This window comes from Podarcis melisellensis (genome assembly GCF_964234715.1).
Source record: "Podarcis melisellensis genome assembly, chromosome: 3".
NCBI lineage: Eukaryota > Metazoa > Chordata > Lepidosauria > Squamata > Lacertidae > Podarcis > Podarcis melisellensis.
This window is the reverse complement of record NC_138530.1, coordinates 51338375-51356386: the sequence shown is the minus strand read 5'-3', so window position 1 is coordinate 51356386 and position 18012 is coordinate 51338375. Positions and strand designations below refer to the sequence as shown.

At 42.1% G+C, this 18012-nt stretch overlaps 2 long non-coding RNA genes across 2 annotated transcripts in view; both read left to right on the top strand.

Annotated features, from left to right (window-relative positions):
- LOC309367567 overlaps nt 1-5433 on the top strand; it is a 33719-nt gene extending 28286 nt beyond the window's left edge. The window contains exon 4 of the long non-coding RNA XR_014167222.1: nt 5030-5433. This is a non-coding gene — a long non-coding RNA (uncharacterized lncRNA). The remainder of the gene's footprint in view (nt 1-5029) is intronic.
- A 4238-nt stretch (nt 5434-9671) lies between these two features.
- On the top strand, nt 9672-17785 carry LOC309366674. The gene is made up of 3 exons (XR_014166838.1): nt 9672-10006; nt 15589-15947; nt 16177-17785. It is a non-coding gene; the product is annotated as an uncharacterized lncRNA (long non-coding RNA).
- The last annotated feature ends 227 nt before the right edge of the window (nt 17786-18012 follow it).

Here is an 18012-nt window from a genome sequence, read left to right as displayed (position 1 = left end):
ATTGTTTTTCAGAAGAGGAATTCATGCTCAGGGTTGGCCCCACTGTTGGGCAGAGTGAGGCAACTGCCTCAAGCAATGGATGCTGCAGATTGGAAGGCTTTTGGGAGCCTCTAAAGTAGCTTGAAGTCCTCAGTTACAGTGAAGGATGCTGTTCCATCATCTGTAAGGTTTAGCTGCCAGTTCTTAAGGCTTCTATTCAGTTGAGGGCACCATCTTGTCCTTCATTGAAGGGATCAAGATGTCTGGGACAAGCCCTGAGTGAACTTTAAGAAATCCCCCACCCTTTCTCATGCATTCACCTATTCATCAAAGACAGCTCCATTTAGTTCGTGTTAGAACAGGCTTGCTTAAGGGTCAAGGAGACAGGCATGGTAATGTATAAATGTCTGTTAAAAACTCACACCTTCAGGCTTTCATTGCCAAAATGATCTTCAACCTCAACTATTCTCCGCTCCTTTTCTCTTGGGTGTATTTGATTTAATGAACTATGTGACGACTTACTGTAGGCACTGTGGAAACACATTATCGTCAGTACTATCACCATCACCACCAGGCAGGAAAGTAATTACGTGACAGCATATCTCTTTGAAGAGAGGCCCTGCTTTCTTCTGTGTGGAACATGGTGGACCTTGGTGGTACCAGAGGGAGAGGCAATGCTCTCAGGACAAGTAACTCCCTCCTTCCTCCCTGAGGCAATGCTCTCAGGACAAGTAACTCCCTCCTTCCTCCCCACTGCTGAACCCTGTAATTATTTGAAGGAAAGTCACTTTTCCTATATTGAGAGTGGATTGTTTATTATCATCCATCAATGTAGAAGCAGAAATGTTGATACAGAATAGAACAGACAAATAAAAGAAGTCTGTGTGTGATCTGAAGCAGGAACTCAGGGCCTAAGCATGTGTCAGGGTATTTGTGGAATACGGTACCTCAGAGTATATTTTGGGTACTAAATACTTATTCAGTGCCAACTGGGCATAAAGGAAGTACAAATCCCAATAGAGAATTTAAATATCCCCCCCCCCATGGATTGTGTAGTTTGAATGACGATTTTTTCATTTGTGAGACCAAGGCCACATTCACACCATACATTTAAAGCCTGAAGATACCACTTCATGGCTTCCCCCAAAGAATCCTGGGAAATGTAGTTGTTAAGGATGCTGGGAAAGTCCTTGGTATGCGATCTCCCACCCCAACATAACTTCTGTCTCACAGGACTGAGCTACAGTTAATTGGCTGTCATCCACTACTTCCTCAAGATGCTGGTTCAGCACCTTCACAGCTTCATAGCAGCACGACACTTTTTGTTAATGTCTGCACATCAAGCTGGTGTTAAAGGCGCAGCTACAATAGCCACTTAAAAAGTTGGCCACCTGCGTTGGCACAATCTAAAACGGAGCTGAGCAGAGAGGCTGCACTGCCTGCGAATGGAGCCAACCCACCTTTGCTGCTTTAGTCAATTAGCTGTGGGTGAAAGAACAGTCAAGGTCCACTGGGTGAGATGCTGGAGGTCACTACCTGAGCAGTGCTGTGAATGCTGGGCAGCGAGCCAGCGAAACTTTGAAATGGAGGCAGCTAATTAGCTGCAGGTGACTGCGAGGAAAAGTCATTCAAACCCGGAGTCCCCTACAGCTGGGGACAGATGAGAGCAGATGGGCATTCCAGGTCTACTCTTGTCGGCTTCACTTCTGGGCTTACTGCCACTATGTCGGCCTCTCCACTTGCTTCCCACCCCCATTTTATCATGTAATTTACAGCATCTTGCTGTGCTGGTTGTAAACACGATGAAGCAAGTGTAGCTAGTGCGGCAAAGGCAAGCTGAAACAGTAGCTCAGAGAGCAGCAACCGCCTCTCTCCATCTTATTTAAGGGGCGCCTCCCGTGTTAAGTGTTCAGAGTCAGTTGTGCACATAGCTGTTGCTTAGGATGTGGGGAAGTGCTTCCAGATTTCAGCTTCTCCAGCCCCAAATGCTGAAAAATGAAATGAGAAACACCTCACAAAAGAGGTGTCTTTTACATAGGTACAAAAGCGGTACCGGTTATACATCACTGATTTTGCAAGATACTTTGGTTGCTTCCAGATAACTTGTTTATTGAGCACTTATCCCAATCTCTCTGCACAAAGTTAGGGGTTTTTTTTTTTGGGGGGGGGGGAGTTATGTCTGCTGTTAACTGAACATCCATTCTGATTTGTTTGCAGGAGGTTAATACAAAATTGCCTAAGGCAATTGTTATCCAACGCTTTCCAGGAACATTTCCTCATTGCTTTCCATACCCTACATATGATTTTTTTGGAAACAGGTTTTGGTTGCACAAGAACACCATATTCACTTTAATCGCACAATTTGAATGTGCCAGGACCCAACCGTTTGCCACACCCTGTGCTAATTTTGTTACAACTGCATGATCAGATTGGGCAATGAGAACAACTGACACCTGACTTGCTGGTGTCAGACACATGTTTGGTTTGGACATATGACATTTTAAAAATCTGGAGCCTTCATTCAGGATAGGCTGGGGAAATGATGTGAAAGGCAGTAATAGTGTGTCAAAACCTGTCTTCCCTGGCCATTGAGAAGCTTGGATGTGTTTTCTCAGGTGGATAAAATTCTAGAGATATTGGTATCTTTGCCCAGCCACAAATGCACAAAGGTACAATGCAAGCAGATTCAGATCCAGATTCATAGCAGCACCAGTTCGCACCTCTCAGATCCTTTAAAAAAATAATAATTGGGCTTCAAGCCTCAAAACCCACCCCCATGGAATAGAGACACAATGGAAACAGAATTTAGTTTCAAGGTTAATGGCCAAATTTAGGCCACAACTTTATTGAGTACACAGGTGTGACTGGTATTGGCTTAGACATTGGTATCTATTGACTATAATTGGCTCCTGCCCACCCAGCAGGAAGCCTGCAAAGGGTAAACTACCAGCAGAAGGAGCTCCAACAATGGCTATTGACTGGTGTTCACCCCTGGGGTTCCCAAGGGTTCTAGCATGGACCTAGCCCCTCCCTGGGCTTCGGACGAGATCCAGACCCCCAGATTCCTTTAACGGAATACCCTATCACATGGAGGGGCAGGTGATGGCCGCGCCTCCCCTCCCCACATTCCCCTAAACCAATGCCTAACTGCCAAACCTTACAAAGTTGTGACGATTGCTAAGAGGTAGGCAAAAACCAAGTGGCCACTGCCAATCTGCCACACTGGAAAAAATTCCTACCCGGCCCCCGTTCCAAAACAGGTGACCAACCAAAGTCCAAAGCAATGCCAGACACCGATCTAACAATGGGTGGGTGGGCGGGTGTTTGGCAGCACAAAGCACATCGCACTGCCATATACTTACCTTGTGCCAGCACCCCTGATTGGCCCAGGCCCCTGGAGTGATAGCAGCATTCCTGACCGGTTGTGGGGAGTCCTGGGGCTGCACACAACATGGGCCCTCGGGTAGGAGGATGCAACTAATCAGATCCTAGCTAAATGGACCACTTTCAAAATGAAAAAGCCTTCTCTTTCAACACCTTAGCATTGTTCCTCCCAGATGGAATTGGTTTCATTCCTCACCTGGCTATAATTCTAGACCATTCGAGAAGCTTGGATGCAGGAAGAAACCATTTGTTATGCTTGCCAACTAATAAATTAATAGCAAACTCATTCCTCAAGTGCTGACTGTAGAAGGTATCAGCAGGCCTGCGGTAATTCCAAGCTTTGCAGGAGAATAAATAGGGGGAACCCCCTAAAAAAGGATTAAACATGCTCAGAGGCCACAGTACATTTTGTATATGTTGGAGGTGGTTTGGAAAATTGAGGTGGTGGTAATGGAATGGAGTATGGCAGAAAGGGGCATGGCTGGCAATGGTCATAGAGCAATGGTATGTTGCAGGTCTCACTTCTTGCTGGTGAATTTTCACTGTTCCCCATGAATGACCAGGTTGTTCTAAAGCTTAAAGGCATCATAAGATGGCATAGCCCACAACAAGCACCTATATGTGGGGTAAATCTGGATAAGCTGCTATAGGTTCAAATATCATCTCTCCATAAAAGATGTTGGCTATAGTTTTTCATATATATTGGGTGTCACTCTGGAGAGGATGCACATATATAGTGTATGTAAAGCGGTGTAAGCACAGCGTTCTTTCTGAAACATGCATTGCTTACTGACAGCACAATACTACTCAGAAGTAAGGGCCATTAACGTCAATGAGACTTCCTCCAAGGTACGCATGAGTAGGATTTCCTCCTCACCTTTAGTGATAGTATTATTTGGATTTTTTAACCCACACTTCACTGTAAGTCCCAGGGTGGGTCACAACAATACAAAGACACAATATTAAAAACAGTTAAAGCAATTTACAACTAGAAGAATAGGGTGGATCCATATATATACCCCAGATGTGCCTTCAGCATATGATGAAAGATAGACAATGAAAGTGCTGGACACACTTGTGGAGAGAAAACTTCACTGCTTAAGAGCTGGCCATGGAGAATGCCCTCTTCAAGCTGTCCAAGGGTAGTTGAACAACCAGAAGAGCCCCCTTCGTTGATCTTACCACTGGGAGGGTCTGTACGGAAGGAGGCGGATATTTAAGGCCTCTGTCCTTTGGGGCTTAATCTCACTGATGGCATTTTATGCAGCTCACCTTTCATCTCTTGGAAGTGTGTGGCTGAGATGCAGCTAAAAGTAAGCACTAGAATTCTGAATCCAAATGGTTATTAAAGTTCTAAGCCAAGCCACGAAGACTAAACTCTGATGCTTGGAGGGCAGAAAGCATTAAATTTGGGCATCTAAACATAGTGGTATCGATGCATTCTTCTGAGGCCACTTTCTGACATTAATTAAATGGATTCACTAGTGCCGGTTTTATTAGAGAGGAAGATGAGTGAGCTCGTTTGAGCGCAATATGAAGTGACTTGAATCTTTGCCCAGAATGCTAATGGAAGCTTTTTGAAATCAGAAAAGTAGATAATAACATTTTATTTAATTAATACATTTTTTTTCTTTCCTCTTTCCTCCTTGCCCTTCTGTACTTGAAGATGTGGGAGAATATTAAAATCAAGGCTGGCTCGAAGCAGTTGCAACTTGACTCAGGGTGACTTTAAAAGCATACTTTAGATCCAGTTGCATGCCTGGAGATAGCTTTATGTGGCTGTGATTGCTTCATCGTTTGAAATAGACAACTTCCAGAAGCTCCCAGTCTCAGCAAGTTACATTTGGGAACTTTTGCTGTAGATAACAGATGATACGCCATTCCAGATGAATGGGCCAGGGAAACTTTTCCAGCCTGAGGGTCATGTTCCCTTGTGGGCAACCCTCCAACAGAGGTCAAGGAGAGAGGAAAAAAGTGGGAAGAACATGGATGTGACTCTTCCAGAAAGATACATATTAGCTTGCAAAGTCAGGGGGTTCTATACAGACAGACAGACATACACAGTCGTACCTCGGAAGTCAAACAGAATCTGTTCTGGAAGTTCCAAAATGTTTGGAAACCAACGCACGGCTTCTGATTGGAAGCCAATTAGAACCCGTGGAACCCGCGTTGAACATTCGGGTTCCAAAGAATGTTTGCAAACCGGAACACCCTCTTCCGGGTTTGTGGTGCTTGGGAGACGAAATGTTCGAGTCACAAGGTATTCGACTTCTGAGGTACGGCTGTAGACCTCTCGATCAAGGCAAGGAAAAGGCCTCACAATCCAAGTACCCATTCCAGCAAGGCAAAAGGATTCAAGGAAGACACAGAGCAGGGCCAGTGAGGGGTGTGGCTTGGAGAGAGAAGGGAGCAACATCATGGGAGGAGTCTAAGGTGAAGCTTCCTTGTTATTTTTGCCATTGGATGCTGCATGTTGTTTAAGTAATCTTGTTACATGCATAGTATTGAAATGTGGTTTGTTGTTGTTTTGCCATGCTATTATAAAATGGTCACCATGTTGTTGTTTTACTATGTTATTATGAAATTGTTTTTGTAGTGTTTGTTTGAAACAGATCCCAGTCTTTCTCTAGTAAGCTGTTTTGAGCATGATTTTGTGTGTGTGTGTGTGTGTGTGTGTGCAGAAAAGTAGCATACAAATATAATGTAAACAAAAAAGGAAGCAAAGGAAAAATATGTGGCCTGGAAGAAAGGGGTGTCACTTGGGAACAGTCCAGAGAAATGGATAATGAGGAGGGGCTTACAGCAATTTTCATATACAGTGGTACCTCGGGTTACAGACACTTCAGGTTACAGATGCTTCAGGTTACAGACTCCACTAACCCAGAAATAGTACCTCGGGTTAAGAACTTTGCTTCAGAATGAGAACAGAAATCGTGCAGCGGCAGCATAGCGGCAGCAGGAGGCCCCATAAGCTAAAGTGGTGCCTCAGGTTAAGAACAGTTTCAGGATAAGAATGGATCTCCAGAACAAATTAAGTTCTTAACTTGAGGTACCACTGTAGCTGGATTTAAAATGGCCGGCCCACATTGCTGCTCCTCATTTGAATCTACTTTTTAAACAGAAAGGGGTGTAGTGGGTATGGGGCAGGCTTAAGCACGTTCTGCCGACGCACGATGACCCAGAACGCATCCCCCATGAAATATATATACGGAAGGGGAGAACAATCAATGAGCTGGAAGGAAAGGATGCAAAAAACATGTTTAATAGTAAATCTCCGTGTGTGGCTTGCAGCATTTTTGAGATCAGTTTTGTCTTGTTATCCAACCTAACAATGTTTCTCTGTTTGTTCTTTAGCTGCACTGGTTACTAATTGCACGAGTGTTTTGCAAATACTTTAATGGCTTTAGTAGATTAAATCTTTGGTAATGTCTCTGCCGGCAAATAAAACTCAGTCGTTTGCAGTGCTGGATATTATGCTGTTCATTTCTAACTGCTGCACTGAGAAGTGGGATTACAACAGTTTAGAAAGCTGCAGAAAAGTCAGGCAAATTTTAGAATTTTACTAAAGCAAAATAGTAAGTGAAGAGTATTCTCAGGAGCAAAGAGTTCAAATTCCTGTGTGAAAGGAAACTTTCCTCAGAAAGGAAACTGCAGAACAAGGCCATTATTTTAAATCCCACATTATTAAAATATTTCTTTTAGGAATTGGATTGCTTTGTATAATAAAGCACCTTGTAGCTCTGTGATGGGTAAACTACAGTTCCAATGATACTTTTTTGGGAGAATGGAAAATGCAGTCTGTGACTAAAGGCAGACTTTTGACCTCTTTGCGCGTTAAACATGTGAAGAGAGATCGTGTGACTACAGGGAGTGGGGCTGTGTTGCTGCCCCCACGCCAGACATCCATGCATAGACAGATTAATGTTGTGATACATATTTCTATATCTCATTTCATTACTTTGCAGCTTTAACAAAGCATATTCTCACTGCAGCTCTGGGAGAAAGGATAAAATGAGGACAATTGAGAGCATGCCTAAGGGGGGGGTATTTGAACCCAGGTCTTCCACATCAGCACCCAATATGCTAATCAAATGAAACCCCCCAGGCTATACTTGGACATATTGTTTTATTGCCAACACAGGTTTTTTTTAATAAGTTTGGACACTAAATGAAATGCCGCTTTGAAGGATTCTATGGCTTTTTTTTTAAAAAAAGTTCACTTTAATACTTACTTTTAAAGAAAAAAAATATTTAACATTATTCACATTGTTTAAAGCTGTGACTGTTCATTCTGCAGAACAGTACATCCCCATTGTGTTAGATACAGTTGCTCTAGATAATAATACATCTGATTATTATTTCAGCCTATAAAATAATATTTATTATAAAGCGTCACTTCTACCCACCTTTCCTTTTCTTAAATGCCAGCATGACATGGGGAGGAATGAGTCAGCATTGTCTTGGTTAATGCCGTCTCGAGATTTTCTTTCTTTCTTTTACAAGAGCTTATGAGCTTCCAAAGGCTTTAATTAAATATGGCAGGGCAGCAGATGTAAAAGGGAAAACACACACGCCCTTCCCCACCATAAAATCCCTGAGAGAGCTTAATAGGACTTCGGGGGGACTAATATTCTAAAACTAGACAAGTTTCTGATGTTAAACCCTTCACACAAATGAACAATTTTGGTCTTGAAGCTGGCTCTCATTTTGCCTTATATTCATTCTCTGGTCTTAAGCTGAGAGGGTTAGACGTTTTTGCCTGCTATCATGATTTTTGTCACGAGTCTAACATCTCACAGGGTGGAAACCAAAGTAGCACTAATGAGAATGTTCCATTGGTGCAAGTATTTCCGCTTGCACAATGGAACATTCTTCTCCTGGGCTCCACCTAAATCTCTTTGTGGAGTCCCCCTAAGCCTCTGGAGCAGATTTGGTGAGAGTGTGGGGTGCTTTTGAGGAAAGGGGAGTCCTGCTGGGTAAGTGAAAATCTCTGCACTGATGGGACACGTTACTAGAATACCATCCATTATCATTTTTCCTCAAAGTTTTTTTTTTAAATAAAAAATATAATGATGATTTGGCACACACACAAACTTCACTTGTGCCAATACAGTTCAGATTTCTAGTACACCCTGATATGATCATGGTTAAAAGAAATGTACAGGAATAGGTCTCCAATATGTACTGTGAAGGATTCTTCTGGTCAGACTTAGAAGGTCTGGGTGCAAATATCAAATAGATATCACTCACCTTCAAAAAATATATGTATTATCAGCTTTTTCTACCCCGCCAAAAATGGAATTTCTTTGTGCAGCTGTAGAACCTTTTAAAAAAAACAAAAACAAAAAACACACATTAATATAGTGCAATCAATGTATATGGCACTTTACATAGCAAACAAAGCCAAAACAGTGTGTTTTTGCCAGAAAGACTTTACATTCAAAATTTCAAGAGAGGGAGAACAAATAACACATAGAGCAGAATTATACCAAGATTTAAGATTTATTTCATATGCCACTTTTCTATTGAAATAATATTCACAGCAACATACAAGAACAGAAAGGTGGGGAAGGAGAGGGCAAGATAATAGTCAACAAAGTGTTTCTGTCAGGCATGAGAGATTAAGGGTGGATCTACACACAGCAAAAAAAAAGGCTATAAATAAGTCAGAAATTAAATCATTATAACAAAAGGGGGGGAATGCTATGGGAAATCACTTAGAAATTTTATTTTTGCTCTCTGGAGCCACCTGGTGTTGCATGTTTATAAAGCATTCAAAACGCTGTTTCTTGACTAATGTAGCTGAGTCCTAAGTCAAATGTTCCATGGGAAAGCAGTCTTTTGAGGAATAAGCAACAAAGATGGCCTCTTGTATGCCAGAGGGGGCCCTCCAGATATTGCTTGTCTACAAGCCCAGACCATTGTCCATACTGGCTGGGGATTATGGAGGTTTGAATCTAACAACATTGGAAGGCCATTGATTTCCAACAACTGATGTAGGTGTTGTGGGGAGGAGGGTCCAGTTATGGAGGCTCTTTCAAGTGCTTACATCAAGACTAGCACAATATGTCAACCCTCAGCAATCTTCTAATTATTTCCACAGCTTCCTCCTCCAACTTTCCTTCTGTATGGCCTCTCGGGTCATACTGAAGGCCACAAAGATTCTGTGAGCAAGAGGTGAATAGGCCTATTTCTTTTGGCAGTGAGTCCGGGTGAGAACATCACCACAATATGATAAGTGGCTTTTGTAACTGAAGAAATGGAGAAGCGAGTCATTATAGCTTTGCCTTTCTTTCCTCTAGGCAGGCTACTAGAAGTTGATGTACTAACAAATTGGTCCAAGAGCTCATAAAACAAAAGGAGGCATTATGATGTCATGGGGCAAGTTCTGAGGAGAGAGAAAAGGGAAACAGCGGTAAACAGAAGCTCGGCCAGTGAATCATAAAACCCCAGAGTAGTTTTAGAGCAGGAACAAATGACTCATGTGGCTTACAAGCCACAATTTTGCATGGAAAAGTTCCAATAATGCTGCCCTCTTTCAGAAATCGTCTTCTGTCCTTTTCTTCTCTTCAGCTCTGTGAAACCTTGGCGCCTCTCACCATCCCAGGAGACGAGCGAATCCTCTTTGACGACTGCTCTCCAAGTAACTATAGCTCCTTCAGAGAGGGATTGGATCTATTGGTTCTCACCTGCTGCTTTCTAAAGCAGTCATTAGTAATACACACAGGGGAAATCTGGTTCTACTGCTCAGGCTCAATTCTATCACCCTTCTGCTTGAGAAATAATTTCTTAGTAGGGTAAATCATCTGAAGATATAATCTGTGGATGTATCCTGGCGTTTTAGCAGGTCTAGTCATGACACTGGACAGGTTGGAGGAAATGCCTCAAAAACTAATCCTTTGGACTCTGGATGTTCAGCATCTGCTGGAGAGCAAAGGCAGCCTCACTGATACCAGCAGCCCTTAATATCCACGAAACTTTGGCATTATTATCTGATACCCAACTTTTTAAAACTTTAGGGAAGTTTTTAATGTTTGATGTTTTATTGTATTTTTAGTATTTTGTTGGAAGCCACCCTGAGTGGCTGGGGAAGCCCAGCCAGATGGGCGGGGTATGGATGGATGGATGAATGAATGAATAAATAGATATAAAAGAAAAGTTAAAGTTCTTTATTATTTTGTGTGTGTTGTTGTTGTTGTTTTAAAAAACAATTTAATTGTAAGCCAAATTGGAGGGATTTATATCCTGAACAGGTTAAAATCCTCTTGGATCTCATCCTAGATCCTTATGCTGAAAGGCAGGTAAGAGGCATAGTAAAGAAGACTGGGTTTTTTCTTATTTAATTACTGGCCACAGAGAAAATCTAAGCAGTAGCACTGAGGTTATGTGATTATCATTAATATATATATATATTGATTTATATACCGCTCACATGCCAAAAAGGACATGGATGTTGTAACCATATAGGAGAAATATTTATCATTATTTTGTGATGGAAACCCTTTCCTGTAATAAGCATTTACAGCGAAATGACACCAAAGCAGAAAGAGCTAACCAAAGTGTTTAATCAATGTGTGTATTTATTCTTGATTTATTAATTAAATATTTATACTGCTTAATATAATAACAATAAACGCTTTAAGAAGTTTACACAGAAAATAATAAAAGTGCAAGCGTTAATGTTCAATCAAATTCCTAAATAAGTAAAATGCATGTTTAAGTAAAAACAGAACAAAACTATATATTGTAGTGAAAAGTGTAAGACCTTTCACCTTCAAAAAACTTTTTTCCTGCTCTCTGTCAAAATTAACTTAGCAGGAAAATATAACAGATAACATATTCATCTGGGAATAAACAACAAATCCACCCCCTTTTTTGAATAGCTGTTTTATCTGATTAGTCACATTCCTTTCCTTGCCATTCCAATATAGTTCCTCTATTATCCACCCCCTTTCCCCTTTGGGTGGGAAGACCATGTGATTTATGCCTCCGTCATTCTGTGCCTTGCCAAGCATATGCTTTATGGTATCTGATAAGCCTTGAAAGCCATTGCCATTTCTAACCCTCCAGTGCCTTGATTGCTGATGCTGCAATTACCTATCAGATGACTCTGCAATATCAGTGGCACACAGGGAGAGCATGCAGTAATGTGCCACCACAGGTGAGGGACAAGTGCTGATTTTTCCAGACATCAGCCTGATCAAAGAAATTCTCTGCCTCATTTGGGCACAGTTGATAATGCAGAGCTGCTTCTCTATGGATAAGTGAGCCTTGCTATTTTCAAAGAATTTTACATACAGAATTTTTGCTTCTTCCCTTCCCCACAGAACCACTCAGTTCCAGCCCTATTCTGAGTTTTCTTTTGTCATTCTAGCATGCATAATATAGTCAACTCAGATAGGAAGATTGCTACTGTATGGACAATGTGTCCTTGTCAGTAAGGTTGAGGAGAAATGTCTATTTTCAATTAAAACCAATGAACATGAGACTGGACTTGCCAGTTGTCCATTGCTCACAGAGTTATTTGAAATGTATATACCCAGAGGGGCGCGGGTGGTGCTGTGGCCTAAATCACAGAGCCTAGGGCTTGCCGATCAGAAGGTTGCCGGTTCGAATCCCCACAATGGGGTGAGCTCCTGTTGCTCAGTCCCTGCTCTTGCCAACCTAGCAGTTCGAAAGCACATCAAAGTGCAAGTAGATAAATAGGTACCGCTCCGGCGGGAACGTAAATGGCATTTCTGTGTGCTGCTCTGGTGCCAGAAGCGGCTTGGTCATGCTGGCCACATGACCCAGAAGCTATACGCCGGCTTCCTTGGCCACTAAAGTGAGATGAGCGCTGCAACCCCAGAGTCATCCGTGACTGGACCTAATGGTCAGGGGTCCCTTTACCTTTATACATACCCAGGCTGTTGCATTACTGATTTAGTTCACTGCCATTCTGAATATGGTTGTTGAGTTGCATTGAGTTGGAAGTTTGTGCAGAAAAGTAAACTTTGCTGAAGGAAAGCTACTGTCATTATCAGTCGTCTTTTTTGGCACAGTGATAACTTTTTTGGAAACAGAGAAGGGCCTCTCCTAGACAAAACAACATACAGTATAAAGAGACAGAGTGGCTCATAATAGAGTGACTTGTTTTTTTTCTCCCACCAGCCTCTTACATGGTCAGACCAGGATCCCAAAGCCACTTGCCCTGCCACAATTTTTCCCAGAAATGCATTTCATGTGCCAGGTTCTGGGTACATGTTTGGCATCATGCAGAATGGCATCATGCACAGTGACATCCTTGGCATTCCTGGACACAGAGATCATATTGCAGTCACTTTCCCAAAAGTACTCAAGGAGTACTTGCATTGGGAGGTGAGTAGTAACTAATTATGGAAAAGACAACCGTGACCAGTTGCTCAGCACCATTTATAATTCCAGGAATGTTCAGCACCATGAAAAGAAGGCAACTGAAAATGGCATATCATTTGCATTTCTCCAAAACTGGGCCTAAACCCTGATAGAAATGGATCTAGAAAATCAGTTTCTTTCAAGAGTGCCTAGATCTGGTCCGTGACTACCTACCTGCTCAAGAACCTTGCCCAAAAGGGGAGAAGAAGGATATTGACAAGCTGATACATGTGCTCTGAGGAGGGCAACCAAGACGATCAAGGGTCTGGAAACCAAGCCTAATAAGGAATAGCTGAGGGAGTTGGGTATGCTTAGCATGGAAAAAAGAGGAGACTGGGAGGAGATATGATAGCCGTCTCCAAATATATAAAGGAGTGTCCCATGGAAGATTGAGTTTTTTCCTGCTCCAGAGGGTATGATCCAAACCAATGGCTTAAAAGAAAGGAGATTCTGACTAAACAGCTGGAAGAGCTTTCTGACAGTAAGAGCTGTTTGACAGTGGAGGGTGGTGTGGTGGACTCTCCTTCCTTGGAGGCTTTTAAGCAGAGGTTGGATGGCCACCTGTTATGGATGCTTTAGTTGAGATTTCTGCATTGCAGGGGGTTGGAATACATGAACCTGAAGGTCCCTTTTAACTTAAAAATTATATGATCCCCATCATTATAAATCATGTGTAGAATTTTAATGATTCAGATTGTGCATGATTTGGGGTAGGTGGCCAGAAGAAGATCACCTGGCTTGGCCAGGAAGTTCTCCACCAGGGAACACTATGAACATCTACCATTTGCCACCTGAAGACACTTTCAACTCCTTCCTGTAATTAGTTTAATGTCACAGTGTAGAATCAAAGTGCAGTATGAGTTTGGTATGAATTGCTCTGAAGCTGTGATTCCAGCTTCTCGATACAGGTGTGCAGGAACTCTTGCTTTCACCTGCCTTGCTCTTCCTCAGACAGGTGTCAAATTGTGTTGACTTCTCTCTCTTAAAGAGGCTGCACTCTTCTAGTGGCAGATTCCAACACTGTTAGGAGAAGCTAGCTTAAGAAGAAAAATAAATAGCTTTAGGATTGTTATGAGGGGTATGTGTGTAATCTCATTTGAAAAGACCTAGTGCATGGCCCAAACTTATTTCACATTTGATGGCAAAGCCTCAAGGCAAAATAAACGGAAAAGGGAGGCTTTATGACAGGAGTGCCTGGTGTGCTCTGGTTCATGGGGTCACGAAGAGTCGGACACGACTAAATGACTAAACAACAACAACAACAATAATCTATGATGCAATCTGAGCAAATTCTCCCATGGGCACAGAACACTTTTCCACGTAATATTTCATATTTTAAATTGTCATTATTGTTACCAGTCATACTGACTGACTCACAACAGGGCTGTCTTTATGACTGGCATGCATTATGTAGCAAAAGACATGGAAATTGTGGGGAGAAGGGGTCATTTTATTCTGGAGATTCACACTCAGATACTTTGTTTAGGGTCCAGGGTCTATAGATCGAGCTATGTGCAAAAACAAAGTTCCATGGGAACCTAGCCTAGTCCAGGGCTCTCCAACAAATGACAAACCTTTGAAGCGTCCCTCATTATTTTGATTATGTGATTCATCACATTTCATATATTAGTGCTTTTGGATTTTTAAAGCCAGATGAACAAAGATACAGTACGATGGTGGGCGGAGTGCCAAGTAAATGATAAATTATACAAGTCAGAGGTCGGAGGAGTTGGAGTAGTTATGGACTTGTAAGCATACATTGAAGTAGCAGAAGAGGAGGTTCTGACAGATCGTCAGCTGGAAGAGCAGCTGTCAGTGGGTCATGCTAATGCCTCAGCAAAGCTGCGAGAGTTCCTGCTCTGAAGGAACTTTTCAGGAGAACGAATAGGCATTCCTCTTAGGGAATTCTGGCATTCCTGGATGTTTTGTGTCACTACAAACACGCACCAAACAAGATCCCTTCCAGGTCTTGGAATCAGTGAAACAAAATGGTTTTCCATTGTGAAATGCACATTTCTTGGAACTGTGTAAAGGGTTGATGATCAAATGGGGAATTCTCTTGGCTCACATGAAAACACCAGCCTTTGGCCCACTGCTTCAGATTTATTGTTCTGGGAAGCTGGTCCCTGCAGCGACATTAAAAGCAAAAGTCTGCAAGATAGCCTATTGTCTAAATAAGTAATTATAACGAAACTCATTTTTAATCAAAGGAAGGTCTGACCCAAACTGTAAATGAAACCTGGTGAATTTCAGAAGTTGCTGTTGAGGGCTTAGTATCCAGAAAACATGAATCTGAGCCAAGTGGAACTGGAAAGATGGTGGTTTTGGTAATGGTTATGGTAATAGTAGAAATATTTGTATTAATTTTTGTGTGGGGATTAAAATACATCTCCACAATTGGCAGTGATTCTTTAATTTCAGTGGGGTTCAATCCAAAATCTCAGGAATTGGAATACAGCTTTTGTGACTGTATTGTAGTTCTCAGGACCAGATTCTTGTGGATGATTACAGATTTTCCACATATGTAATTTGAAAAGTATTTCCTTGCACTATGCAGATATTTATTTTCTATGGGTGATAGCCAACTAAATTATATGCAGAGTAGACTACTGAAATCTTAAATCCATTAATTTCAAATGGTTTACAAGCTGAACAATTCTTTGAGTGATATTTGACCCCTCCCCCTCCCTGCACTCTGTCTATGCACTTGATAAACCACTGCTTTCAGCTTTCCCCTTATCTCTTGTTTTTTATATGCCTGCCAGCCCTGTCAGAACAGCTGGTTTCTTGAGCTGCTGCTGGTGCTCTGACAATGCTGTTCTACCCCGACAGTGGCATCACCGGAAGGTATTTGTGCTGTGTCTGCAATGACAGAGCCTGACACTCAGAGCTTGACTTCTTCCGACTGCTTGAAGGGGGTCGCCAGCGAATGCCTGCCTGGAAGCTCTAGCATTGCTGCTGCCCACGCTTCGAAGAAAGACAGTGCCTCAGAGGCAAATGCCGCCTTCCCTGAGATGATCAGGTTGCATGACCTCGCTCAGTGTGACCTTTGCACGGGGCAGACTTTGTCCATGCCGGTTTGTGAGTTTACCCTCAAATCACAGGGACTGTGCTAGTGATTAGGATGTCAGATTCTGAAGGGAACTGCAAGATACAGCAGCCTCTCTGCAGTTCAAATCAGCCCTGATTAGGTATGAAAAATAATCTGTCTCCTTTTAGACTGAGGCATTGTCTGCCTGTAGACATTAGCATCTTATCTACTTAGAAGATGTCAGCGGCAACAGAGTGTTCGTTGGAAGTATACTTCTGTATTGTCATAAATGGCCTGTATTCCCCCCCCCCTTTTTATAGATTGCTGAATGTTTATTTTGTCATTTCCTTTTTCAACTCGATGCCACTGATCCTAGCTCCTGGTTTCAGATTTCTTAATGTGACAGGGAGCTGAGAGAGAAAGAAGCAGATTGCCAGAAATATGGCTCAGTCAGAAGGGAAATTGTTCTATGCAGTGCTGAAGAGGGTGACAGCTACAGAAATGGTGTAGAGGTAGGTGAAAAAGCACTTAGGGTGCAATCCTGAAACTCTAGAAACCAATGGTAAAATAAAAATAAAAATGATTGTAATGGTTTGGAATTGCAACTTGTGGGCTTAAGTAGAGGCCTGAAGGTCCATCTAATAGGGTTCCAAGTCATTTAGTGCTTTATAAATTAACATTAAAGAGTCTGGACAGAGTAAAAGAACAACAAATGGCATACCCATCAACATTTCTCTGATGAAAATAGGGACATCCTATTCAACAACAACAACAACAACAACTTTATTATTTACACCCCACCCATCTGACTGGGTTGCCCCAGCCACTCTGGGCTACTTCCAACATATATAAAAACGTAATAAAACATTAAACATTAAAAAAAACTTCCCTATGCAAGGATGCCTGCAGGTATCTTCTAAAGGTTGTCTCCTTGGTTCAGGGGTTGCATAACTCCATACCCCCCAACATTTCTTGGATGAAAAAGAGATGTCCTAAGGAAAAGGGACATTCTGGGATCAAATCAGAAACTGGGATGGCTTCTGTAAATCTGGGACTGTCCCTGAAAAATAGGGACACTAGACTCTGAAATTGGTACTCAGGGATACTCTACATCAAGGTAGTGGCCCAAGGGCCACATCCCCTCTGGACAACCTTCAGGGCCACATGATGGGCCAGTAGTGGGCAGGGCCAGTTGCAACAAAGGAGGAGCAACTAATGTAAATTTAATCTTTGTAAAGTAGGCACTCACACTCACACAGCACTCTGTATCTACCATTCAGACAAGCAAGAGTCCAAGGACTCATTTCAGCTAGGCAAAAACACTTGTGTGCATTTACTCTCGCATGTGTGCTGTACTCTCATCAGGCCACACCCCTCACTTGGAGGTGGAAGTTCCCCCATCCTGTTCACCTAATTCAGCTACAGGGACCCACTTTTATGCAAACAAGTTTCCATGCACAGATCTGCTATAGTGAGAACAGAACAGTTTGGGAGGAAGACTGAATGCAACCCATTTCTGACTTTTCCAGTTCTTGCCCAAAGCTATGTGCACAGCTCCAGTTATGAATAGTTTTCATATGTGTTTATTTGGTTAGGAACGAGACTGTAATGCCTCATGTTGTTACTGATAGGACAAAAGGTGTTTAGCCTCAAGTTCCTAACAACTGTTGCAGTGCACCAAGGATGTTATCAGATAATACTGAGTTACACTTTTAACAATGGTTACAGAAACATGATTTTCTCCTTTCTCTGTATTGACATATTGTTTCCTTGCAGAAGATGGCGGGGGGGGGATTATTTGCTGTTATTATCTGCAGATATGAAGGAGAGAAGAGGCTGAACATAATTTGGAGGGGATTGGATCGTGAAGTGTATAGAATCATGCTTAAACGGATAGATTTGGAGGGAAGGGATGTGGTTTATACCAGAAGGTTGTACATATTCCTATACATGTCAGATATTTGTACAATGCGTTGAACTATCTTTAGCCCTGGTTTTACTGGTATTATTTGCTGCTGAATTGTTGCTGATATAAATTGGTACTATAAATTATTTGTTGTTTTATTTATTATATTTGTATACCACCCATTGAGATGGGCTTTTCAGAGCCCTGGGGGTTTATATCCAAGCTAGACTCAGATGAATTCTCAGATTCAGATGATACCCCTAGTTACCACCTGAGAAACAGTTGTCTATATTTTTCCCAAGCCAGCAAATGTCTCCTG